The 18,555-nt window shown below is 36.1% G+C and overlaps 2 pseudogenes; both read right to left on the bottom strand.

Moving 5' to 3' along the window:
* Positions 1 to 4,405: 4,405 nt before the first annotated feature.
* On the bottom strand, positions 4,406 to 5,699 carry LOC143389029 (xaa-Arg dipeptidase pseudogene; annotated as a pseudogene).
* Positions 5,700 to 9,120: 3,421 nt separating this feature from the next.
* On the bottom strand, positions 9,121 to 9,229 carry LOC143389098 (small nucleolar RNA U13; annotated as a pseudogene).
* Positions 9,230 to 18,555: the final 9,326 nt, after the last annotated feature.

Raw genomic sequence — 18,555 nt, forward strand, 5'->3', positions numbered from 1 at the left:
GTGCTGAGTAATACTCCATTGTGTATAAATGCCACAATTTTTATCCATTCATCTATTGAAGCGCATCTAGGTTGGTTCCACAGTCTCACTATTGTGAGTTGTGCTGCTATGAACATCGATGTAGCAGTATCCCTATAGTACGCTCTTTTAAGTTCTTCAGGGAATAGTCCAAGAAGGACAATAGCTGGGTCAAATGGTGGTTCCATTCCCAGCTTTCCCAGGAATCTCCATACTGCTTTCCAAATTGGCTGCATCAATTTGCAGTCCCACCAGCAATGTACAAGTGTACCCTTTTCCTCACATCCTCGTCAGCACTTGTTGTTTGACTTCATAATGGCTGCCAATCTTACTGGAGTGAGATGGTATCTTAGGGTGGTTTTGATTTGCATTTTTCTGACTGCTAGATATGGTGAGCATTTTTTCATGTACTTGTTGATTGATTGTATGTCCTCCTCTGAGAAGTGTCTGTTCAGGTCCTTGGCCCATTTGTTGATTGTTTTCTTATTGTTTAATTTTTTGAGTTCTTTGTATACTCTGGATATTAGGGCTCTATCTGAAGTGTGAGGAGTAATAATTTGTTCCCAGGATGTAGGTTCCCTATTTACCTCTCTTATTGTTTCTCTTGCTGAGAAAAAAAACTTTTTAGTTTGAGTAAGTCCCATTTGTCGATTCTTGTTTTTAACTCTTGTACTATGGGTGTCCTTTAAGGAATTTGGAGCCCAACCCCACAATATGTAGATCAGAGACAACTTTTTCTTCTATCAGGCACAGAGTCTCTGATTTGATATCAAGCTCCTTGATCCATTTTGAGTTAACTTTTGTGCATGGCGAGAGAAAGGGATTCAGTTTCATTTTGTTGCCTATGGATTTCCAGTTTTCCCCGCACGATTTGTTGAATATGCTATCCTTCCTCCATTGCATGCTTTTAGCCCCTTTATCAAATATAAGATAGTTGTAATTTTGTGGATTGGTCTCTGTGTCCTCTATTCTGTACCATTGGTCCACCCACCTGTTTTGGTACCAGTGCCATGCAGTTTTTGTTACTATTGCTCTGTAGTACAGTTTGAAATCTGAAATCGCTATACCTCCTGATTCACACTTCCTGCTTAGAATTGCTTTTTATATTCTGGATCTTTTATTTTTTCATATGAATTTCATGATTGATTTATCTATTTCTACAAGAAATGCCATAGGGATTTTGATTGGCATTGCATTAAACCTATAGAGAACTTTTGGTAATATCGCCATTTTGATGATGTTAGTTCTGCGTATCCATGAACAGGGTATATTTTTCCATCTTCTAAGATCTTCTTCTATTTCGGTCTTTAGGGTTCTGTAGTTTTCATTGTATAAATCTTTCACCTCTTTTGTTAGGTTGATTCCCAAGTATATTTTATTGAGGATATTGTGAATGGGGTGGTTTTCCTCATTTCCATTTCAGAAGATTTGTTGCTGATATACAGGAATGCCTTTGATTTATGCGTGTTGATTTTATATCCTGCCACTTTGCTGAATTCATTTATTAGCTCTAGTAGTTTCTTTGTAGACCCTTTTGGGTCTGCTAAGTATAAGATCAGGTCATCCACAAATAGTGATAATTTAAGTTCTTCTTTTCCTATCTTTATGGCTTAATTTCTTTTGTCTGTCTAATTGCTCTGGCCAGTATTTTGAGAACTATATTGAATAGAAGTAGTGAGAGAGGGCTTCCCTGTCTTGTTCCAGATTTTAGAGGGAATGCCTTCAGTTTTTCTCCATTTTGAATGATGCTAGCCAGAGGCTTAGCATAGATAGCTTTTACAATGTTGAGGTAAGTTCCTGTTATCCCTAGTTTTTCTAGTGTTTTGAACATAAAGGGATGCTGTACTTTGTCGAATGCTTTTTCTGCATCTATCGAGATGATCATATGGTTCTTATCTTTAAGTCTATTGATGTGGTGAATAACGTTTATTGATTTCCGTATATTGAACCAGCATTGCATCCCAGGGATGAATCCTACTTGATTATGGTGTACAATTTTTTTGATATGTTTTTTGTATCCAATTCACCAGAATTTTATTGAGGATTTTTGCATCTAGGTTCATTAGAGATATTGGTCTATGATGTTGGCCTCATAGAATGAATTTGGAAGAGCTCCTACTTTTTCTATTTCCTGAAATAACTTGAAAAGTATTGGTATTAACTCTTCTTTAAAGGTTTTGTAAAACTCTGCTGTATACCCATCCATTCCCGGGCTTTTCTTGGTTGGAAGTGATTTGATGGCTTCTTCTATTTCCTCCTTTGTTATTGGTCTGTTTAAATTGTGTGTATCTTCCTGACTCAATCTGGGCAAATCATATGACTTAAGAAATTTATCGATATCTTCACTATCTTCTATTTTATTGGAATATAGGGTTTCAAAATAATTTCTAATTATCTTCTGTATTTCTGTAGTGTCTGTTTTGATATTGCCTTTTTCATCCCATATGTTGGTAATTTGAATTCTCTCTCTTCTTCTTTTCGTTAGCATGGCTAAGGGTCTGTTGATCTTATTTATTTTTTCAAAGAACCAACTTTTAGTTTTGTCAATTTTTTCCATGGTTTCTTTAGTTTCAATTTCATTGATTTCCACTCTGATTTTAATTATTTCTTGCCTTCTGCTACCTTTGCTGTTGTTTTGCTCTTCCTTTTCTAGGGTTTTGAGATGAAGTGTGAGCTCATTTGTTTATTTATTTATTTTTTCCTTTTTTGAGTAATGAACTCCAGGCAATGAATTTCCCTCTTAAAACTGCTTTCATTGTGTCCCATAGATTCCGATATGTTGTGTCTGTATTGACATTTATCTCTAAGAATTTTTTGATTTCCTGCTTTATGTCTTCTGTAACCCATTCATCATTCAGTAACATATAACATATAACATTTTCCAGGTGATGCAGAATTTTTCCTTCCTTCTTTTATCATTGATTTCCAGTTTCATTCCATTATGATCAGATAAGATGCATGGTATTATCTCCACACCTTTATATTTACTAAGGGTTGCCTTATGGCATAATATATGGTCTATCTTTGAGGAGGATTCATGTGCTGCTGAGAAGAACGTATACCCACTTGATGATGGTTGATATATTCTATGTATGTCAGTTAAAGTCTAGGTTATTGATTGTGTTATTGAGTTCTATAGTTTTTTTATTCAGCATTTGTTTGGAAGATCGGTAAATAATTTCAGATACAGCAGGAATTTGGTGTTCAAAAGACTGTAAGTAGAAGATCCAACTTTTCAAAAGCGAGTTGATAGCTAAGAGGGCCCGAGTGACTTGCTTATTATATCATAAAAGCCAAATGGACACTGTCTCTCCTTCCCCTTCCATTTCTGGAATGCTTGTTCAAATCTGAGGACTTCCTTTAAAATAAAGTACATTGGAGCTTTACTGCAGTCACAGCTTAAAATATCTGTTTTACCAAGTATTTTTTTTCACACATTCTTTTTAGCATGTTCAAGAAATTAACACTAAAATAAGAATCATGGAAAACCTGCAATAATTTAAAAAAATATTGAGCTAGCAGGAGGCTTAAGGAGGCTCAGAATTCAGTGCAGCCAGGTGAGGCAAGCTGGCTTCAGAGTGGGAGTCTGAGCAGGCTGCTGGCTAGAGGGGCAGTGGAGGACTCTGAACATTCCAGAGAGTAGAGTAGGTGCCATGCAATGCTCCTCCCCAAGTTCTCCTAGAACACTCAGGGCTACCATGCAAATGCCTTAAAGGAAGATTCCGATCTTGACCATCCAACATTTACCCTCTTACTGTAACATTGAATTACCAATTACTTTAATGCCACTTCCCAGAGTTAATCATGTGTAAAAACGAGAACATTCTCATTTTTCTTCAAATGGTAAAACTAAAGTTATTCTTTGTATCTGAGTTTCTAGTTGTTACCCATAAGCATTTCTAATTAAAAGCTACTTTTATTATAAATGAAGAGATTTTTTGAAGCCAAAACAGAAATATTTGAAACAAACTTTACCTAAATTTAGACCATGAACTTTAAAACTACATTAAATAAGTTTACCACTCTGTACCACAAAACCATTTCATGGGTGTCAATTCTGTATATAAGGTTTGAAACCTCTTGGACCTTTTAAAATATATAATATATAAATTTGTAAATTATTATACAGATTTTGTCAATATTATTTTGACAAATCATGTACCATCCATCTTAAGCAGCAGTATCACCTACCAACTCCTGAAATATCACAATTCCATCAAGTATAGATTCACCCAATAATTTCATTTTAGATATGAGTGAATATGTTTTCACCATACCCTGTTCTTACATATAAGGTAAGAAGAATTAAAAACAAGCATGTTGTATTCATTAAAAAAGATTAAAGAAAAAAATCATCACTTCTTAATGATTCATAAACCACTCCTAAGTCTCCTTTTTATTCTACTGTATTTAAAAATTGTTCTTCCTGAAGTTTCAATTTAAAGTCCTCTCTGATTCTTTCCAGCAATTCTGGTTTAAAAATAACATCCAATGCAGTCATTGCCAGAGCCTTGGCTGTTCGCAAAGTGTAGAACTGAGCTTCTTATGATCCTGCAGCTTTAGTGTACTCTTCAGTATGATTCAAGGCGTTGAATACAATGTAAAATATGGATGAATTCCAGGAACCACAAAAGAAACATTTCCAAAATCGGTAGATCCTGAAGTGTCATTCAGCATTGTATCTTCTGAAATGAACTCCATTCCCAGCTTTTCTCCATTCTCCATGTAAGCTTTCCATAGGCTCTTGTTGGGTAGAACATTGTAATAATCATGTGCTCCACCTTTAATTTCTACTGTGCACCCTGTAGCCAAAGCTGCAGATCTGAAGCAATCTTCTGCCTTTTTGGTCAAAACTTGAAGTTCTTTCAATGAGGGTGCACGGAAGTAATAAATTAATTCAGAGTAAGAGTATTTGGTTTTACACTACCATTTTGATTATACCATGAACTCTCCAGGTTGGTTTCATTTCCTGTCTTAACACAGACAAATTGTTGTAGGCAAGAACAGCAGCATCTAAGGCATTGACTCCTTCCCAGGGGTAAGCAGCAGCATGAGATGCTTTTCCATAGTATTTCACAGTCACATCATGTTCGGCCACATCGGGTAGATAAGCAGCATTTTCTTGGGATGGATGGGCCATGAAAACAACATGGAGGTTTTTAAAAGCTCCTGCTTTAATTAGATCAATTTTGCCACCACCATCTTCTTCTGCAGGGATTCCCAGGACACTTACCTTCACCGAAGGAGGAGGCCCAGGGAGGCTCTCTAGGGCCCCCCTCAAGCCCAGAGCGGCCGCCGCCCCAACCTCGGCTATGAGGTTATGACCGAGGCGTGGCCGATGCTGGGCATCGCGTCGTACTCGCAGAGGAAGCCCAAGTGCTGCGAGCACCGTGTGGCGCTCCGGGTCTCCCATTCCGCACGAATGGCTGTCGGCAACTGATAGTGCGGCTGCACCACCCAGGAGGCGACCGGGGTTCCTGCTCGAAGAAGCCCATCAGCACACGGTGGGCATGGTGTTCCTCGTAGGCCAGCTCAGGCTCGCTCCAGATGGCTTGGCTCAGGGCCCCCAGCCGCTCAGTCGCCTCGTCAGTGCCCTCTGCCGCTTGCAGTTTCAGCAGCTCCAGCTCTGAGAAGCCATCACACGCACCCCCGACCTTCGGCCGCTCCCCTCCGGGTCTCATCGTGCCCAGGTCCCCCAACCTTTCAGGACTCGGCCCGCTAGCTCAACCGCACAGAGCGTCCCGCCGCACTTGCTCACTTATTATTGTAATTTAAGAGGAGAAAAACTGAGTCCCAGAGAAGATAAGAGGTACTTTCCTGTGTAATGGGAAGCCATGCAAAGAACCTAGCATGACAGTCTTCATGCCTTCTGCCATTCTCCCTGTCCGTGAGAGGCCCTGGCTAGGGAAACTTGTATTAGCCAGAGACAGCACTATGCTCCAAAAATAAGAGAGACTCTTTGGATTAGAGAAGGCCAAAATAAACCTCAGAGTTATGGTTGGTAAGCTGTGATTATTGCAGTGGTTTTTTTCTGACATTGTGCTGATTTTCAGAGATTATGAGATAGCCCCCCATTTTAAAAACAAAACACAAAAAATTATTTCTTCATTCCATTAGTGAACTGAGAATGGTTTTTATTTTCTTTCAAGTTTTTTGCCCAATTTTCTTGATGCAGCCCCCACATTTGTAAGTTTCACTAAGGCTAGACTAGGCCAAACCTTTGTCCTCCAAATGGAGCATGTTTTTCTATTTCAAAGTCTAGGCCCACGTGTACCTTGGGTTTTTTTCTCTTTTGTATTTATCACCAGCAAAACACAAGCTTGCAAAGGAAATGTCAATATTTCAGACTAAGCAGAATGGAGGCTACCCCTAACTTTTCTGACCTTAAATTCAGAAGAAATATATTTGATAGGAGATATAGAAATCAAAAGCAGAAAAAGAAAATTACCTCAACTGGGCTTTAAATCTGAAAGTAGTATTTAGAGCTAAGAAATAAATTTGAGTTAAATGCATCTTAGAATAAAAGCAAAACCAAAACTCCAGTGAAGAAACCAAACCATAAATGTAAGAAGGAAAGAATAAGACAATTCATTGGAAAAGCTAAAATTCTAGTAGAAATGAGATTAGAAAGAAAAAGAAGATGCAAAATGGATGAAAATGAAAAGAGAAGATCTGTGAGATCTAAATGTTGTGAGAGTTTCATTTGGCAAGGCAGAGGCTCCTCCATTGCCTTCAGGTTGGATGAGTCCCCAGGCCTTTCTAACGAAAGAGCAGTATGTGACCAAGCAGCATATTGTGATTTCCTCATTTCTCTGTAATGATGATGCTTTCAAAAAGTTCCTCCTTAGCTCTGTTATTTGGAATTTTTTCCCAGCCACCAAAACTCAAAATAATTATTAATTGGAGAAACTTTTTTTTTATGAAAACAAATGCTGCTCTTTGATGATTTTCTCTATTCATGTTATTTTTAATGTTTTTACAACTTATTGCTATCTTTCCCCTTACTAAACATGAATATTTTGTTTTAATTAATTTTAGCATTCACATGAAAGAATACTTTGTATAGAGTTATTTATACAGTGTTTTGACCTTAATAACACTCTCTGGGAATAAAGTTATTTTCCATTATTTTGTTATTGTTGTTGTTTTTCCAAACAAAATCATGCTCTTTTTATGCATGGTATTATATTTGAAGATTGCTAATGCAATAATGAAGCCATAATCAACCTAATTCATAGCCAAAAATGTTGTTTAAGCACCCACCAATATTGTGAGACTCTTTAAGCTACATTTTTATGCACTTCCTTTTGTTTGCTGTTTTTTCTAGGGTCTTGAATTTCCAACTAGACTATAAAATCCTCCATTATAGGGACAGTATTTTAATGCTTTTATGACCTCCATTGATATTGGTATAGTGCTCAGTAAAATGTGCATTTGAATGAGTGTGTGTTGAATTGATATAGTTCTTAAACATGGATATAATTGAGTCATGTAATGTCTCTGAGTTGCCAAGTTTTTGAGTTAAACGGTACTTAAATCAAAGTAGCTAGCTTCCTTAAAAATGATAAGATTCTTCTAAAATCTGATCATTCCTAATTCAATTTGTTAAAAAGATGCATATTTCAAGAGCCAACGATTTTAGAATATCACGTATTTAATTGTATTTTTGCCATTTGACTTTAGAAATCTTAAATAAATTTTATTTAGTATACATCTTTTCTTTTTGGCAAAGAATATACATGAAGAGTTAGAACTACATACGTTCGTTTTTGGCAAAAATTCTTACTATATTGGCAAGGTTCAGTTGTTTCTTTTAAGATATTTATGTTTCTTAAAAGCTTCACAACAAACAATAACAATATGTGAATTATGTGAAGCTGAAGTTCATTCTGTATGTTGTGTATAAATTTATCTTCTCATGTGCTAAAATATTTGCTTTCCTCAGCACATTTGTACTGGCTCTGGTGCAATGTAAACCTTTGGAAGCTCTCAGTTTTCCTAAACATTTTTTTAAAGATTTTTTTTTGTTGTTCTAGCTCAGAATTCATTTTGTGTGCATGAAAGTTCTTGATTTAGAATTTAAAAAAATGTGTAAGGATTATAAAAACTTTCAGATCCATGTTGTTTTAGAGATTTATTGGTTAAAAAATTAACTTTTTAGTGCTCAAAGCTACTCTTTTTTTAATATTTACTTTTTAGGTGTAGATTGACAGAACACAATGCCTTTATTTTTATGTGGTGCTGAGGATGGAACCCAGGTCCCACCCGCTCTAGGGGAGCAAATCCCAGCCCTCAAAGCTACTTTTTATGTGAAGTTGCTTGTGTGCTTCTCTCTTTCTCTCCTTCCCTCCCTGAATCTTGATTTCTATGTTATCTATTTGTCAAAGCCATCAGACTTCCATCTGTTTAATAAAAATAGTGTAAATGAAACGTTAGTTTTGGTATAATTAGTTGGTACCTTAATAGTTTTAAAGAATTTTTTATCCATTTCTTTTGGTATTTATGCTTGTAAGAAAAATTTAACATTGACTTTCCTACAGATACTATTAACATTCCGAAAATGGTGAATCCACATAATGAAAAATTTTGTGTTCACTTTTATTTGCAAAATACAATAATTAAACATTTTAGGGTAGTTTGTCCGGGCTATTCTGTAAATTTTCATCCAGGAGATGAGTCCTGAAGATATTGTGAAGCAACTGTGTTCAGGGAAGTAAAAATATAATATACTGGAATTGTGTGTAGAGGGTAAAGAGATCAAGAAAGTTCAGATCTGTCATTATTTAGAGTTAGACTTCATCCTTTAGTTGGTATAGAATTGTAAAAAAAAAATAAAATAAAAGATAAAAAATTGAAAATTGAATAAGACAGTATGTTAAATTGAAAATTGAACAGGACAGTATGTGATATGTATTGGAAGGTAATAAAAAAGATAATTCTTTTTGTTCTTTTTAGACAATTTCTAGGGTGACTCATGGGCCCCAGGAGGAGAGATCAGGATAAGGTGGAATTATATCACTTACTAAAAAGAAATAAGAACTCAAAAGAGAAGGAAGGAGTTTAAATTTACCTAATAAAATACCTTCCTTAGCCTTTGTTTGACAACAGATAAGTAATGTGCAGATGTAGTGACAAGATGTAAAGCAAGGCACATCTCCTACACCAGCCACATGAACACCCAATAATCATCACACTTATGAACCAAAAGTATATTTATTCTATTTTTATAAGTTATAATAAAGATTGTTGTCATGATGAAATAAATGATTAAAATTTAATTCATTTTTATATAGGTCATAAAATCCATGCAATCAATTATATCTTGGTTAGTATAACAGATTGAATCATATCATAACTTTATCATAATCATATCGTAACTTCATGATATACAAAGAAATTTGATGTCAGGAAAATATCTAGAAGAATGGTCTGAATATTTCTTTTCTGCTATTTTTTCCATTTTTTCTGAACCTTTCATTCTGTTATAATTCAGTTATCAATTTCATTTATCAATGAACATGTATGAAGTTCTAACATATATTTCAAACTAAATGTACTTGAGAAGTTCACTTGAAGTATGCACTTTAGTGTAAAACAGGAAGTTATATAAACTTATCTATGTCCTTCTCAATTCTGGCCATCCTTATTGCTATTCTCCTTTCAGTTCTCAGAATCAAACTAAATATCTCTGCTCAGTCTTTGTCAGTGCCAGATTTAGTATTTGTGCTATTTAGTATTTGTACCCTATCAAGTTTCTTAACCTTTTTGAGGCCATAAATTCCTTCTATGAATTTTGCTTAAAAATATTTGCATGATAAAGTAGTTTTGAGACGTAGATAAAATAAAAAATTATTTAGAATATATAGTGCCTCAAAGAGATGCTAACACTATATGTCAATAATATCTTGGTGTGTCTTTAATATTACTTGTTTGCATTTTAAATCCTATCAGAAATATGTTTTAAAATTTATTTTTATAAAATAGAAAAAATCTAGCACTGACAAAGATTGAGCATAGACGAATTTTAATAAATTTGAAATTTTTAATAAAAATTTCTGTTATCATCATAGGTTGTTTTCTGTATATGGTTTACCTTATCAAATTAAACAGCTAAAATTTATATTTCTAAATATGAAATTAAAACCAACTGTGGCTCTACAGTGATCTTTAAAGAATGTTATAATTAATGATGTTCTTATTAAGATAGTATGTCCAGATATCTATGCTAATTTTCGATTTTGAAAGCCAAGATTAAGAGCAAATGCATTAAATTTGACATTAGGATAGGATAATTTTTCCTCAGTTTGCCCCTGTTTTAAATAAACTATTCCCCTCCCACTGTGGCAAAAGATGTATAGAATTTATTCATACTTTACTCTTCAAAAAGTTCTTAAGAGTAAAGGAAATGTCATTTAATATTTTATGACATATTACTTGAGAAAAAACCATTTGAATTCTCCTTTAACATCTAGATGAATTTTCCCTCTCCTTGCATCCCCTTAATATGTGGAAGAGCTAATTAAGGTGTGGAGCATTACAGAGTATTGTATGGATTGCTGCAATTAAGTGCACATCTCCAAGCAACATAGAGCCATTATGCAAAACTATTGTGAACAGATGATACATTAAGCAGCACAGCTCTGCTGTGTATCTAGTCCTTATTACTGAGAAATACTGCAGTTGAGATGGAATATGCAAATAGAAAATCCACACAAGGTCAGAGTGAGAAGGCCAAAATGTCACCCTTTGTTGGTTTCAAAATGAGAAATCCATTTCTACTGCATAATCAAATTAAAATAGAAAAAGAAATCAGTCAAAGAAAATTCAGATATTTCTCCTCCTTTTTGCTTCTTTGTAAAATAATTCCTTGACTTTTGCCACTAGAGATAAATAGAAGAATTATATTCACTGCGTATTATTCCTCTGGGATGATTTTATACTTTTATTAATTTTCTAACATTTTTCCTCTTGTATTTACTCTAATGAGAGAAAATGGTGATAAACGATTACTCAAGAAGTCATCCATGATCATTGTTTTATTTACGCTTTTCCACTATCTGAGTTACCTTGAGAAAGAGTGTCTTTTCAATCTTTTCTTTCTCCATCTTAAGTACAACAATAATAATAAACAAATAAATGTTTATACTTTATTTTCCTAACAGGATAAAATGATGAATAAATGGTGAAATGATTTTTATTTAGGTAAATAAATTTGTAGTTGTTTCTCTTTTGTATTCATCTCAGGTGCACAGGGGTCATCTCATGATTTTCTGCATTTTGTCTCATGCTATTCTCCTAACTCACCTTTTTCTTATCCTTCATCCCTAATGCCCACTTCTCTGTTTATGCAGATTTCTAATGAGTTTTGTGTATGTACTTGGATAAATATAAATATGTCTCACTAAATAAGTCTTCTGTGCTTAATTCATATAGCTTTAATTCAATTTTATACATTTGAAATTGTACAAATCCAGTATAATTATCTTAACATTGTCTCCAACTTCTGATTATCTCTAATTCTGGCATTTCTGTGAACAATGCCAAAATAAAGCAATCATGTCTATGTTTTTTTTTCAAACTTTTTCAAGAATTGCTCTAAACTTAAATCTATGAGTGAAATAACTGGAACAAAGGATATATTACATTTAACTTCATTTATAGTCAGAATAATTCAATGATCTAAATTTTCATTTAAGTATTAATGTTTGTATACATAAATTTAGAGTATTCATATATTTAAAGATTTTCTGAGCAAGATGTAGATACTATTTATCTTATGTCTCCAGATATATGGATCTCTCTTTTTTAATTTTAAGAGAAAAAAATAGACTCATAGAAAAATTGAGGGAAGTTACGGAGACTTTTTATATACTCCTTGCCCCACATGAGCAGAGCTGCCTCAAGTTAATATTCTGTGCCAATAATAATATATTAGTATTTGTTATGAGTGTGTGTGTGTTATAGTCCTTGAAATTATACTGATATAATCAATATCCAAAATAGAGAGTTTGTTGGAAAAGACAAAACTCTGAACTTGGTAAAAAGATCAGAGATTGTCATCTATTAGTGAGAAAGGATTAAGCAAAGAAAAGAGGATTTGGTGGGGGGGAGGGTGGGTATGATGTATTGAACTCAGGGGCTCCCAACCTCTGAACCATATCCCCAGGCCTATTTTGTATTTTTTATTTAGAGATAGACTCTCACTGAGTTTCTTAGCACCTCAACATTGTTGAGGCTGGCTTTGAAATTCTGATCCTCTTGTTATAGCCTTCCAAGCTTCTGGGATTCAGGTATGCACCCATACATCTGGCTGAGAATCAAGGATTTTGAGGGAATTTTAACTATTCTGTATGATATTCCCATGGTGGAACAATAGATTAATTCAAATTATAGTAGAAGCTTTAAAATAATAATGGCTAGACAGAGCATTTAATAAATAAATATTTTACCAAAACTGAAATTGGAATGGTAAGAAACATACTAAAACATGCTAACTGTCATTAGCATTAGGAAAGTAAAAATTGAAAGCACAAATCAATACTGCAGGAATGGCTATCATCAAATGACAAATATTACTGAGTGTTGTCCAGAATGTGGAGAAACTGCATCACTTACACATTGCTAGTGGAAGGCAAAATACTTCCAAAGCTTGGGGAAACATTGATTGATTACAGCAAAACCTGTGCCCTCTGAACCTGGCTGCAGCCAAATAAAACTGTTTCCTGCTGTCTTCAGTGCCTTACCTCTTCTGTACATACAACAGTAATAGTTTAAGATTCACATATTAGTCTGAAAACAATCAATAAATAATTAGAAAATTTGCATTTTCCACTTTATGCTAAAATGTACTGGGCATTTATTAGATGCCAGACACTCTTCTAAGCCTTTACCAACATTTTTTCATTTAATTTCCCTAAGTTATAAGTTTACCTATGAGAAAATTATGGCACATAAAGATTATAAATTTGCATCACTTATAAGTGGTGGAAGCAGAGTTTGAATCCAGGCTAAATGACTTCAGAGTTCAGGCATTTTTAAAAAATCCTTATTTTGCTTATTTATTTTTATGTAGTGCTGAGGATCAAACCCAGTGCTTCACATGTGTGAGGCGAGTGCTCTGCCACTGAGCCACAACCCCAGCCCCAGAATTAATGCATTTAACTATTCTGCCTTACCTTTTGATAAGCCCAGGGCATATATGACCCATAAGACATTGTTTAATGACCTTACAAATTACAGTGTCATAAAAACCTGGGCTCCTTTAGTTCTCACATATGAAAATTGCTGAGAAATTATAAGTCATTTTTCACATACACTCCGTAGCTTGTAAGGGATCCAGCCTAACTCCCTGCAAGATCTAATTGTCCATGTAAGATTAAAATATTTTTGAAAAAATGATGCCCTCTTCACCAGTTCTCCCTACCTGCCTGACTTCCTTTCTTCCTTCCTGCCTTCCTCCCTCTCTCCCTTCCTTTATGCATTTATTTTTTGATGTGGATACCAGGGATTGAACTCAGGGACACTCAACCACTCAGCCACATCCCACCTGTATTTTGTATTTTATTCAGAGACATGCTCTCACTGAGTTGCTTAGTGACCTGCCTTTGCTGAGGATGGCTTTGAACTTTCATCCTCCTGTGTTGGCCTCCCTAACCAAACCACTGGATGACAGGCAAACACTACCACTCAGGCCATGTATTTATTTTTATTCTGACTTTTAATATCTGAAAAGATAAAACTTCAATGCATATACAAGGCATGCATAATACCAAATGCAGGAGGGATATAACACAATGGTTCCAGTTAAATCTTTCACAAAGCATAAACAATCTTAAGTTAGTGTGGACCTAATTAAACACCATCAAAATACATATGTGAAAACCAGACAGAATTAAAATGAAAAATGGACAAATCAGTTATCGTACGCTGATGAGAACATTCATTCAGGCCTGTGACAGTCATCAGTCTGGATGCACTGGGTGGATGTGGGGGAAGGGGCTCTTGGGAACTGGGTTGGAGCCAGGAGGCTCCAGCCAGGCCCAAGCACTCACAGACTGCAACTGCCTTAGGACCGCAGCCCCCACAGCCCACCTGGAAACTCCAGCACAGAATGGCCTCGGGAACAAATCCCACAAATTTTCAGCTTTCCATTCCCAATCAGATCAGGCCTAAGTTGTGTTTTGATTTTCATGCTTGCATTTTAGACAATAATTTTCTATCCTAGTGTGGTAGTAAATGAGAAGAGGAGGAAAAACCCACAGAAGCTGCTACACGTTTTTTCATTGCTGTTATTGTTGGTGACTTAGGAGCTGCTCCCATTAAGGAGTGTGTAGCTGCTGTGAGTTATGGCTCTGTACTTAAGAAATATGAAACTCATATTTGTGAAACTAAAGTTATTTTTCTTCCTCAGTTAATTAAAGTGTTCCTTGAGTTTAAGGCATGAAAATCAAACTCAGCAATGAGTTTCGACAAATGAGACTCCTGAAATGCAAAGATGGAAAATATGAGTCCATGGGGGCAGATTGCCTGGCAATTATGCTAAAAGCTCCTATTACTGAATATCTGTCTCCTAAGCCCAGCTATGGGCTAAGTTTATATATTCTTCACCAAATTCAAAGGTACTGTGGTATTATCTCCATTGCAGAGCTAAGAAATTGAGGCTTAGAAAGGTTCTTCTGTATCTTACCCAGGATCTTGCAGCTAGTGTACTGTAGAGCAAGGATTCTGTCTGACCTCAAGCTCAGATTCTTTGTATTTCAGCCACTTGCTAGACATTTTGTTGTTGTTGTTGTTGTTCTTGTTTTTTATTTTGCATTTGTTTTTGTATGGTGCTGGTGTGGAGCCCAGTTCCATACACATGATGGGCAAGTTCTCTACCACTGAGCTACACCCACAGTACCACCTGCAAAAATCTTAAAAGGAAATTGATAGTACTCTGGGGTTCTGGGGAAGGAAAAGTTATTTCCATATATAAAGAATTATAAAATAAGTACATTCTTTCCACATGTTGAGGGATCCAAAATTATAGCATATCCTATTATGGCCTGCCATGAGGGAACTAGACCCAAGAATTATATGTAAGTCTATTCATTTTGCTCACACATGTCTCACATGAATGTTCCTCCATTCTTTAATCAAAGATGAGGACAATGATGAGGAGCAAGATGAAGAAGAGGAAATCAGCAGTACAACTATGCCATGTCCTCGCCCTACGTGCAGAGTGAGGCTGTGCCACTCCAGAAGAAGATCAAGAGTGAAGTGTCCCCACATCCTCTCAAGAGTTTCAACCTCCCAAAGGCTAAGAGCTTGAGCTCTGGACACTCAAACTTGGGGTACCTCAAGAATCGCCGCAAACAGAACATCATGGAGCGCCAGTGCCGCCATATCCTGGGATCCAAGTTGCTCACGCTCAAGGACAGGAGCTGGTGAAGAATAAGAAGGCCAGCCAGGTGGTCATTTTGAGAAAAGCCATGGAATACATTCACTACCTCGAGGTCAAGGAGAATTATCTTCTGCTGGAAAAGGAGAGATTACAGGAAAAACAGCAGCAGTTGCTAAAGAAATATGAACTCAGATGAACGTGCTAAACCTTTCTCAATTGGGCAGTTAGTGCCACTTTGCATATTTCAATTTTTGAAAATATATTTTTTCATTGTAGATGGACACAACATCAATATTATTTATTTATTTATATACTGCTGAGGATCAAACCGAGGGCCTCATGCATGCGAGTCAAGTCCCCTACTACTAAGCTACAACCCCAGCCCCACATTTTGATTTTTTTAAACAAACATTGTGTTGACATTATTAATGTTGTTTTACTTTCAAACTGTGTCTCTGTCATTTGTATCTGGGAGGGGGGAAGGATATGTGGGGTTCAACCAGGACCTGGGAGATCCCACATGATAGGGTGCTGGGTGGCTTTTCAGTTTCCTGCATTGCACCTCCATGAAAGTCATGGGAATTTGTGACTTTGGGGCTGTGAAAGTCACCTTGTTCATTCCAGTTTTCAAACAACAGACAGTCATTCCTTCTTTTTACAATGCTGCTTAAGTTCCAGAACATTCCATGTAAGGAGGTTGCCATTTGATGCCTCTGGGGAATATTTCTGTAAACACCATTGACACACCTGCCATTTGTGTATGTCCTGGGAAATGAGTGGAGATTTTGCAGCCAGTATCAGACTGGAAGTTCACACTTAAGTATAGCAATAATACCTCAATGTTTGAGGAGTATGTTTTGTATATAAATATAATATTAATCTCTGTTATGTAATGTACTGATTTTTACACTGCCTATATACTTTAGTGTGATGCTGATACAAAACTAAATTTGATACATACATTTTCTATGAAAGCTAGTTGGGAAAGCTTTGAGTAGATATTATTTTATCTGTTTTTGAACTAAGAAACTTTTCTAAAGAAATTTACTATTTATATGAATATATTTGTTCATGTTTGCTACAGAGAACTGGGTAAATGCAAAGTTCTATGTTTAATTTCTTCAAAATACATACATTTAGTGCTGCATCCTATAGCTAGCACTGTTAAATACCTCATGTTTATAAAAACATATAGCAATTAAATTATGCAAAAATGGAAGACTCATTACTTAGGAGCTGGCGAACTAGGCAACAGCTCATCTACATGATGAGTAGCCTTCATCTAATGGGCTTTATTACAACACTGCGACATCACAACTAAAGGATATGTATTCTTTTTTTGAGTGAATATGAAAATGGAACATAAACCAAATTTCAAAAATTCTAAAGAATGAAATCATGACACATATCTTCTCTGAACACCATGAAAGCAAGCTAGAGATGAGACATGGTGGCCTCTGCCTGTATTTGGCCTGGGGCAAGCAGAAGGTTCCCATATTAAAAACCATCCTGGGTAACCCAACAAGATCCCTATAAAAAAGTCTGTGGATACAGCTCACTCATAGAGGGCCTTTAGGTTCCATTCACCTCCAGCATCTTAAAACTAAATAAATATTTAAATAAAAAATAACATGTGTCAAAGAAAAAAATAATAATGAAATTTACACAACTTTTTTTAAAGGCAGTACAATAGTTTTAACTGAATGCTGAATACCTAATAATAATGAAAAAATAAGGAAGTAGATACAACTGTGAGACTGAAATGTTAGAGCCCCAGAGCTTCAAAAAGAAGCCTGGGGAATTAAGGAAGCAACTATTCATTTCAAGAAATAAGAGGGGAAAAAACACAACTAATTAAACCCAAAGAAAGTATAAACTTGTAAATTCACATATTTAATGGAGGAAATATTGGCATCCATCTTTCAGGAAGTCTTGAGCAGACTGGGCTCTGTGGGCATAGGAAAGAGGGGTAAGCTGAAGGAGCGTTGAAAAATTCGACCAAATAATGGCTGCATGCAAAGCACTGAGTTGGGTGCTGTATCCACCCTCTGCCTTGGTTCTGAGCCTCCCCACTCCTCTGCACTCATCCATAGGTCCACCCTGGGCATCAATTTTTTCCTTGTCCCTTCTGCTCCAGGTGCTTAGAACTTTCCTCTTACTCCTGGTCTGGCCTCTGTTTCACCAGAGCCCCTGGGCTGCCAGATGATCAACAAGGGTCCACCTGACTTCAAACACATATAAACTTTCCACAGCAGGGACACAGCTTCTGCCAACTCAGGCACAACTAGTATGACAGACATGTTTGTTGAACCAATGCTCTTACTGTAGAGCACCCCACCAACGGAGGACCTCCACACCTGGAGGTTGGAGCAGCTTGTGGGTGATGGATTTTCAGACAGAACACTTTATCCACTGCCTAACTCAATTCTGCAGAATACTCTCCTGAAAGTGAAGCCACAGACATACCCTTCCAGAGGCAGGGAACTCTTCTGCCTGTGCTCTCTGGCAGTGAGTCTGGCTTGCCGATGTTCTCCCTGCTGAAACCTGAGTGTTCTCATTCACACCTGCCACTCAACTGAAGTGGGTTCCAGAGCTTCCAGGGAAGGAGACAGAACCTCTTAGGTCCTCAGTTCACTTTATTCATTTTCCATCATTTTCCCTGGAAATACTTAATAATAGGTGAAGGACACAGGACTAAGAATATGAAATGCCATCTAATCAGGGAGTTAAAACAGTTCAATGCTGATAACAAAATTCTTTTACTGACTCTCTTACTAAACAATTCATCAGAATTTTGGTCATTGCTAAACTTTTTGTTTCCACATGTATTTGATTAATTGAAAAGGTAGGTAAGACAATATGTAACATTTTCTGTTTTTTTTTTTCCTCCAAACCTCAAAATCCTTTCTCTTTACTGACATTATTTCCTTTCTTCTAGGTAGCTATATTGAATGATTATTTTTTCATGTTCTTTGTAAGGTATAAAGTGTGTTCCATTTTTGACACAAAGTATGTGAGAGCAGATAAAAGATGATTTAAAAATTAACTTGCATTGGAGTGGGGAGGTAGCTCAGTGGGATTGTACTTGCCTAGCCATGTGAGGCCTGGGTTTTGTTTGCAAGCACTGTAAAACAGAACAGAACAAAACAAAAAAC

This window comes from Callospermophilus lateralis, unplaced genomic scaffold (assembly GCF_048772815.1).
Source record: "Callospermophilus lateralis isolate mCalLat2 unplaced genomic scaffold, mCalLat2.hap1 Scaffold_43, whole genome shotgun sequence".
NCBI classification, from domain to species: domain Eukaryota; kingdom Metazoa; phylum Chordata; class Mammalia; order Rodentia; family Sciuridae; genus Callospermophilus; species Callospermophilus lateralis.